The sequence below is a fragment of the Hirundo rustica genome, chromosome Z, assembly GCF_015227805.2.
Source record: "Hirundo rustica isolate bHirRus1 chromosome Z, bHirRus1.pri.v3, whole genome shotgun sequence".
In the NCBI taxonomy this organism is placed as follows: domain Eukaryota; kingdom Metazoa; phylum Chordata; class Aves; order Passeriformes; family Hirundinidae; genus Hirundo; species Hirundo rustica.
This window is the reverse complement of record NC_053488.1, coordinates 68,867,024-68,876,550: the sequence shown is the minus strand read 5'-3', so window position 1 is coordinate 68,876,550 and position 9,527 is coordinate 68,867,024. Positions and strand designations below refer to the sequence as shown.

At 47.2% G+C, this 9,527-nt stretch overlaps 1 non-coding gene across 1 annotated transcript; it reads right to left on the bottom strand.

Moving 5' to 3' along the window:
* Positions 1-1,461: 1,461 nt before the first annotated feature.
* TRNAK-CUU (transfer RNA lysine (anticodon CUU)) lies at positions 1,462-1,534 on the bottom strand. The gene has a single exon. It is a non-coding gene; the product is annotated as a tRNA-Lys (tRNA).
* Between the last annotated feature and the right edge of the window lie 7,993 nt (positions 1,535-9,527).

Below are 9,527 nucleotides of genomic sequence, written 5' to 3'. Positions count from 1 at the left end.
TGAGGAAGGGCTTGTGGGACCGGAAAGGGCTGGGGGAGGGGACGAGTGGGAGAAAGGGATTGTGGGAAGGAGAAGGGTATGATGGGGGCTCCACCGCATGGCCGTCGCCATTATTAGTCCTGGCCACGTGGCCCCCTCCATTTTCGGGATAAGGGGGTTTATTTTCAGGGCTAGCAAAACACAAAATTTTAGGTACACCAGCTGGGAAAGAGGGATCCAGGGAAAGTTCTCTGTCAGCCTGCGCACCGTTGATAGAGCCAGGGTGCTGAGAGGGAAGCGAGGGACCAGGGGAACAGTGGCTTTCTTGCCAGGCCCCCTGCGTTTCTTGGGCTGCCCCACATGGCTCTCCCAGCTCAGGGGCAGAGGAGATTGAAGAAAGGGTAGGAAAAACGGTGGGAGAGGGGGTTGCCGTGGCTGTTCTTTCATATCTTTCTTTTAGTTCTTTATGAATTAAAAGGAACACCGGGCTAAGCTGAGATGCAACTTTGTCTCCCTGTTCAACTATGGAGGTTAATAATCCTCCCACTTTTTTCCGGGCAGAGACAGAATTTACATTCTGTTGGGTAATCTGAGGCAGATAAAAAGACAACCATCGAACAAACCACTTCAGTTTCCCCTTAGACACTTTAACTTTCCCATTATTTAAGGTATCTAGGACTTGGGAATATATGCCTCTTTCCTGTGCAGAGAGCTTAGAACCCATTTCGATTAAAAGCAGTTTGCGTAGTTTTAATCTACCTCCCTTTGAAGTAAAAGACAAACTACTCTGAAAGCACTAAAACCAGACCTAGGAAAGAGTTAACAGTTTCTTCTCCCCTCAGCTCTGAGGTAAGAGGGAGAAACTCACGTGTGGGGAAGCCCTCGCTTTTAAATTGCCACTGTGTCCTGGTTTGGGACAAATTTGGGAGAAAACCCCTGTATAGGATCCCTCCAAGGAAGCAAACCCACGTGGCCCCTCCCTCCAACCGGTCCGGAAAAAAAACCCAAAACCCTCTTTGGAGAAAAGTGGAAAAAACTATTTTACTAAACAAATGAAGTGCATACAAGTATAAAGAATGAACAGTATGAAACAATAAAACCTCTCCTTCTGAAGTGAGATGGCAAATTGAGAAAGTCCTTGCCGTGGGTGTAGCTCGGCTCTCTCTCAGCGTCTCCTCAGTCCCAGTCCCTCTGAGGAGACGCTGAGAGAGAGCCGAGCTACACCCACGGCAAGGACTTTCTCAATTTGCCATCTCACTTCAGAAGGAGAGGTTTTATTGTTTCATACTGTTCATTCTTTATACTTGTATGCACTTCATTTGTTTAGTAAAATAGTTTTTTCCACTTTTCTCCAAAGAGGGTTTTGGGTTTTTTTTCCGGACCGGTTGGAGGGAGGGGCCACGTGGGTTTGCTTCCTTGGAGGGATCCTATACAGGGGTTTTCTCCCAAATTTGTCCCAAACCAGGACATACTTCTAACTGGCGCCCAACGTGGGGCTCGAACCCACGACCCTGGGATTAAGAGTCCCATGCTCTACTGACTGAGCTAGCTGGGCAGTTTTCTCAAAACAAACTCCGCGCTTCTCCTTGCTCTTAGAACCAGTCTTAAAGGCACAGGACTCAATGTACAGCACAAACAGAACAGACGATTGGGGATACAGGCATCATAAAGTTACCCTAGGACACACTCGCATCTACACAGACGCTGCTGCAGCACACGGCCGATGGAGCTGGGGAAACTGCAAAAACCACGGGTCCGTGCCGCCTGCACCAGTAAAATAACACCCGCTCATGTTTGCCTGCACCCCCCCCCACCACACCTGGGAGCTGCCGCCACCCCGCATGCCCAACCCCCACCCATGGGGGGCCTCCCTTCCCTAAAGCCCGAGTTTTGCGCTCCACAGCCCCCATGCAACCGAGGATCACTTTGGGATCCCCAGCGAGGAGAACTCACACCCCCGCTCAGGGCCTCAGCTGGCTGGAACTGCTGTAAAAGGAATCCTTTGTCCTGGAACCGATTTGTTCTGGGTCTCAGATGAGTTGCCGGTCCTGTCCCGAGTTGCTGTGCAAAAAACGGCAGTCGTGACCAGGGTAGTTGACTTTCCAAAAGCTTGCAAAATCCACAAGTTAAATTCTCAAGTGGAAGTCCAGCTACGGCGTGGGGTCTCAGACGAAAACGGCAGAGCCACCACATTGGACATCAACTTATCGAGGTACCCCTCTCTCAGGGTCACATCTTGGCTAGCTCCTGGTTTGTTACCCCAATAATGGACTTAAGGTAAAAGACAGAGGTGCTCTTTTTCTTCCTTGGGATCATGGTCCCACAGGTTTATTGTAGAACTCACCGCCCAGGAGGAACAGAAAGAGCAGGAGGTTCTTTTTGCAGGGATTTTTAAACCTGGTGGGGAAAGAGGCAGGGAGAGGAACCACAACCAATGGGAAACAACTTGTGGGGGTGGGGGGGGGGGAGGGGTGTAAGGAGGGACTGACCAGAGGATACCAACACCAGCACCCAGAGGGGGTACAGAACATACCATGTGCAAAATATAACAAAACTATTTTTGTGTGTAAATATGATAAACCACCCAGTGCAATATAATAACAAAAATGAACTATTTAGTGCACGATAACATATGTAAATAAACATGGTTCTCAAATGTAATTCCTCTTTCCCTTATTCTGTTCATTTAATTACTAACCATTTGTTTCCAATATAGCAACTATAAAAAAAAGACACAAAATCGTCACTAGATATTGTTTTCCTCCTGGGAATTTGGTTTACTTAGAATGATATTCCTTATTATTTTACAATCTGTGCAAGAATAATTAAAATGTTAATATGTATCAGACAAAAATATATTTAAAATCCTGCACTTAATGAAACCCTATATTGGAATGGAGTCTGCTGCAAGAGTTTCTGCAAATATAATTATGGCTGTTTCTATGCCCTACCCGATATATTCCATTTATATTTTATTCCATAGAATGTAGATTACTGTCATGAAAGGCTTCTTAATAAGAAATAGAGCTTTTGGGAGTGTTTTTTTTTTTTTTTTTTTTTTTTTTTTTTTTTTTTTTTTTAATAAAGCATTTTACAGGGGGTATAGAATCATTGTTTTCTGTTCCAATTAGAGATCACAATTTTTCATTTTGAATTTCTCCAAGCACTCATATTGTCTGTATCCAGTGTCATTTCCATAGCCACTATTATTTTTGCATAGTCATTGTATCGTTACAATGTACAATGGTGAAGTATGGTATGTGTATTTCACTTAACCTCTTGACAAAGGTAAGCTCAAATACTTTTGAGGCATTCTGCAGCCATTTATGATATCTTGAAGTGTATAACAATGTGCTATGCAAGAAGCACACATGTAGGCAGGCATAGTACTTTTTTAGATAAGTAAAGCATAGAAAGTTCTGAAATATATTAGACACATAATTAAGCAGCATGAAGTATTTAAAAGCTTGGTTGACTTGGTGAAATTTGCTCTTATTAATGTCTTTTATGGGAGTACATATACAAGCAGTACTTATTAATAGGAATTTTTTGTTTTGGCTACATCTTTACTATTTCAGCTGCTTAATTATGTCATCCAGCTGTTTAATGCATCAGTCAAAAAACCATGCTTGCTGTAAGAAGTAACAAATATGCTTAAAAAAGCAAACCACATTTCAATGTGTGTTGTAGTGCATTAATTTGGTCTATATTGTATTTCATTTTTATATTGGGTTTTATAATGTTTTCTTCTGTACCACTCCATCCCCCAGAAACTGTATCATGTGGTTTGTCCCTAATTGGCCCTGCCCATCCCCCCACACTGGAATGTAACCCAACTCTGTTCCACTCCCACCTTGTCCCTGATTGGGCAGTGGCTTGTCCCTGCCTCTAGGCCTGTCCCCCCTGGGATCACATGGGGCTCTCTCTTGCACCAGGTCGGGAGCTCTGGATTCTGCGGGGCAGGACCCCTGAAAAAAGCCGTGATCCCCCCCAGAAAAAGAGCAGACTCTTTCCTTTTGCCATCGATGGATGCCTGCTCTCTCTAAAGAAGAAAGTTTGCCTTTGGGTAACTTTTAAGGCCCTGGGAAGGGAGATTTCCTTCTGAAGTGGTTTCTCTTTCAACTAGCTGAAATGGAGCACGGGCTCCAGAGGGGGAGAGAGCTGCTTCCGGTGACATCCAAGAGTGGTGCTAGAAGCCACAAGGGGCTCCCAGAAGGCTCAAAGAACCATGTGTGGAGCACGTGGCCGAGGAACACCATGCAGGCATGTGAGTCCAGAAACATGGCCCATCCATGCAGAGAGACAGACCCGTCAGGCTCAGTGTTCACTGCAGAGTCTCCAAAACGCTGGACTCCACAGAGCGAGGCTGTGGTTTTCCTTTGGACTTAAAAAACCCATTGGAGTGCTGCGAAGAAGCCTCCCGAATTGCAGGCTGCTTCTAGAGAAGGTGACCACATGCTCATGGACAGCCGACCCTGGGAACCCTGGGAACCGAGACTGGAAGTCCTTTTTGCACCAAAAGGGTCAGTTTCAGGCAAAAGGAGTGATTGGGAAAGGAATTTCCATCTGCACGCTGGATTTTTGGTGAGTATTACCAATTTGGGATCTTAGGAAAAATCTTTCAGAGGCATTGTTCCTCAGGGAGGGTTTTTTTCCTTTGCGGGAAGGTTTTCGCCTTCAGTGCAAACCTTCAGGGTCCTTTAATAGCATATTGGGTTTCGGCTGTGCAGCCCAGTGGAGGGGGAAAGTAACAGTTTCTCCTCTGGTGTGTTTTTTTTTTTTTTTTTTTTTCCTGTCCAGTGAGGTTTTTTTACTTTTGGTTTCCCAGTCAGTTATTTGTGAGTAATTGAGGAGCAAGGGGTGGAGCTTACTGCGCTGATACTGAATGGCTGATTATAAGAGGTCTCTGGGGAGCGCGGCGAACAGGAGCGCAGCGAACAGGAGCGGGCAAACAGGGGCGTGGACAGGGCAGTTCACGCGGCAGTTCGCGCAGGCAGGGTTGCAAGTAAGGTGTCCTCTGTGTTGTTTGAAGTATTTCTGCTGCCTGGTTGCTTTTGGGGTGTCTGCTAGTAATGGTTTCTACACGGTTGAAAACTGTGGTTGGTATAAGTCTGTGTGACCAAATGGGGCCCTCCAAAAAGGATGCGTCTGTACAGACCCATTCCTGCCTGGAGTGTTTGAGCTTATCGGTGGCTTCAGGGGGTGCTGTGGAGAAGGCCTGCCTACGATGTGAACAGGTGAGTGATCTCCTTTCGCTGGTGGCTGAGCTTAGGGAGGAAGTTGAAAGATTAAGAAGTATCAGGGAAAGTGAAATAGAAATAGACTGGTGGAGTTCATCCCTTCCATCTTTAAGGGAGGCTGCTGACCGTGACTCTGAGGACTTACATGCCTCCCACTCTCAGGTAATAGAAGGGCACCTGATAAATGAAGAGGAGTGGAAATGGGTCCCTGCTCAGGGATATAATCACAAAAACTCCTCCCGTTCCCTCAGTCAGGTGCCACTTCAGAATAGATATGAGGTCCTGGATCTAGAGGGCCAACTAGATGATTTGGAAGAAAATTATCCGCCCAGTGAGTCCCCCAGTTATGATTCACCTGAAAGATGCATCACCACCTCTAACATCAAGAAGAAAAGAAGGGTAATTGTAGTAGGTGACTCCCTTCTGAGAGGAACAGAGGGCCCCATATGTCGACGGGACCCATCCCACAGGGAGGTCTGCTGCCTCCCTGGGGCTCGGGTACAGAATATCACTGAGACACTTCCTGTGCTGATTCAGCCCTCTGATTATTACCCACTGCTGATACTCCAGGCTGCCAGTGATGAGATTCAAAAGAGGAGTGTCAAGGCAATTAAAAGAGACTTTAGGGCACTGGGTCAGGTAATTGATAGGGCAGGAGCACAGGTAGTGTTCTTCTCAGTCCCTTTGGTGGCAGAGGAAAATGATGAAAGAAACAGGAGAACCCACACCATCAACAAGGGGCTTAAGGGTTGGTGTCATCGGCAAAATTTTGGATTCTTTGATCATGGAGAAATTTTTACAGCACCTGCTCTGCTGCAACCAAATGGGATACATCTCTCTGTTAAGGGCAAAAGATCTTAGCTCATGAACTGGCAGAACTTGTTGAGAGGGCTTTAAACTAGGTTTGAAGGGGGAAGGGGATGCAGGAAGCAGGCCCAAGGGTTGCAAGGCTGAGTTAGGGGTGAAATCAGTAGCCCAGCTGAGGTGCCCGTATACCAATGCACGCAGCATGGGTAACAAACAGGAAGAGCTGGAGGCCATGGTGCAACAGCAAAGCTGTGATGTAGCTGCCATCATGGAAACGTGGTGGGATGAGCCACACGGCTGGAGCACTGCACTCAATGGCTACAAGCTCTTCAGAAGAGACAGGAAAGGAAGAAGAGGTGGAGGGGTGGCCCTTTATAGTAAGCAGACTTTTGATACTGTAGGAATTGAAATTAAGGAAGATGGAGCTGAATACCTATGGGTAGAAATTAAGGGGAAAGCCAACAAGGCTGACATCCTGCTGGGAGTCTGTTATCCTCCACCCAACCAGGAAGAAGAGGTGGACAACTTATTCTATAAGCAGCTAGGTAATGTTTCAGGATCAACAGCCCTTGTTCTTGTAGGTGACTTCAACCTACCAGACATATGCTGGGAACTAAATACAGCAGAAAAGAGGTGGTCCAGGAAATTTTTAGAGTGTATGGAGGACAACTTTTTGTCACAGCTGGTGGGTGAGCCCACCAGGGGAAGGACTATGTTAGGTCTATTGTTTGTGAATAGAGATGGACTGGTGGGAGATGTGGTGGTTGGAGGTCGCTTGGGGCAGAGTGATCATGAAATAAGAGTTCTCAATATTTGGTGAAGTCAGGAGGAGCACCAGTAAAACTCTTGCGTTGGACTTCTGGAGGGCAGACTTTGGCCTATTTAGGAGACTTATTCAGAGAATCCCTTGGAAAGCAGCCCTTAAAAACAAAGGAGTTCAGGAAAGGTGGGCATGCCTCAAAACAGAAATCCTGAGGGCACAGGAACAGACTGTCCCTGTGTGCCGAAAGATAAGTCAATGTGGTAAACGTCCAGCCTGGATGAGCAAGGAGGTTTTGGAGGAACTTAGGAATTAAAAGAGGATGTGTCAGCTATGGAAGGGGGATCAGGTCTCTCAGGAAGTATTTAAGGGAGCTGCTAAAGCATGAAGGAAAAAAATTAGGGAGGCCAAAGCTCAGTTCAAACTTAGAATGGCAACTTCTGTAAAGGATAATAAAAAATGTTTTTATAAATATATTAGTGCTAAAAGGAAGGGTAAGACCAACCTTTGTTCTTTACTGGACAAGGGAGGGAACTTAATATCTGCAGATGAGGAGAAGCCAGAAGTGCTAATGCCTACTTTGCCTCAGTTTTTAGTGAGGAGACGACTTGCCCTCAAGACAACTGCCCTCCTGAGCTGGTAGATGGTGTCAGGGAGCAGAATGGTCCCCTCATTATCCAAGAGGTGGCAGTCAGAGAACTGCTGAAATGTCTGGATATCCATAAATCTATGGGACTAGACAGGATCCATCCAGGGTGATGAGAGAACTGGCAGATGAGCTTGCTAAGCCACTCTCCATCATCTACCATCAGTCCTGGCTCACTGGTGAGGTTCCAGACGACTGGAAGCTGGCCAATGTGACACCCATTCACAAAAAGGGTGCAAAGGAGGATCCTGGTAATTACAAACCAGTCAGCCTGACCTCAGTACCTGGCAAAATAATGGAACAGTTTATATTAAGTGCCATCACACAGAACTTACAGGATGGCCAGGGTATCAGACCCAGCCAGCATGGGTTTAGGAGGGGTAGGTCATGTTTGACCAACCTGATCACCTTTTATGACCAGGTGACCCACCTGGTGGATGCAGGAAGGGCTGTGGATGTTGTCTGTTTGGACTTCAGCAAGGCCTTTGACACTGTGTCCCACAGCATGCTCCAGGATAAGCTGTCAGCCCGTGGTTTGGACAGGAGCACTCTGTGCTGGGTTAGGAACTGCCTGGATGGCCGGGCCCAGAGAGTGGTGGTGAAAGGTGCTGCATCCAGCTGGCATCCAGGCACCAGTGGTGTCCCTCATGGATCTGTGTTGGGGCCAGTTCTGTTCGATATTTTCATTGACGATATTTTCATTGAGGCAGAGAGTCTTTCATTAGTAAAATTGCAGATGTCACAAAGCTGGGAGCGTGTGTCGGCCTGTTGGAAAGACAAAGGTCTTTGCAGAAAGACCTGGAATGGTTGGACAGATGGGCAGAGTCTAACAAGATGAAGTTTAATAAATCCAAGTGCCAAGTCCTGCACTTTGGCCACAATAACCCACTGCAGCGTTATAGGCTGGGGAAGGTGTGGCTGGACAGTGCCCAGGAGGAAAGGGACCTGGGGGCACTGGTGACAGCAGCTGAACATGAGCCAGCAGTGTGCCCAGGTGGCCAAGAGGGCCAATGGCATCCTGGCCTGGATCAGGAATGGTGTGGCCAGCCGGAGCAGGGAGGTCATTCTTCCCCTGTACTCGGCACTGGTGAGGCCACACCTCGAGTGCTGTGTCCAGTTCTGGGCCCCTCAGTTTAGGAAGGACGTTGAGATGCTTGAGCGTGTCCAGAGGAGGGCAACGAGGCTGGTGAGGGGCTTGGAACACAAGCTGTATGAATAACGACTGAGGGAGCTGGGGTTGTTTAGCCTGGAGAAAAGGAGACTCAGAGGTGACTTTGTCACTCTCTACAACTCCCTGAAGGGTGGCTGTGGTCAGCTGGGGGTTGGTCTCTTTCTTCAGGCAACAATGGACAGAACAAGAGGACACTGTCTCAAGCTGCGACAAGGAAGATATAGGGTGGATATTAGGAAAAAGTTTTTCACTGAAAGAGTGATAAAGTACTGGAATGGCTTGCCCAGGGAGGTGGTGGAGTCACCATCCCTAAGTATGTTTAAAAAAGGACTGGATGTGGCACTTGGTGTCATCAAGAAAAAAAAGAAGGGTGATCGTAGTGGGTGATTCCCTTCTGAGGGGGACAGAAGCCCCATATGTCGACCTGACCCATCCCACAGGGAGGTCTGCTGCCTCCCTGGAACCCAGGTACAAAACATTACTGAGAGACTTCCTAGGCTGATTCGGCCCTCTGATTATTACCCACTGCTGATACTCCAGGCTGGCAGTGATCAGATTGAAAAAACGGGTGTCAAGGCGATTAAAAGGGAGTTTAGGGCACTGGGTCAAGAGGTTGATAGGACAGGTATACAAGTAGTATTCTGCTCAGTTCCTTTGGTGGCAGAGAAAAATGATGAAAGAAATAGGAGAACCCACATCTTTAACAAATGGCTCAAGGGTTGGTGTTATCGGCAAAATTTTGGATTCTTTGATCATGGGACAACCTTTATGGCACCTGCTCTACTGGAATCAGATGGGATACATCTCTCTGTTAAGGGCAGGAGGTTTTTAGCCCATGAACTGGCAGACCTTATTGAGAGGGCTTTAAACTAGGTTTGAAGGGGGAAGGGGATGCAACTGGGCTGTGTGGAAGCAGGCCCAAGG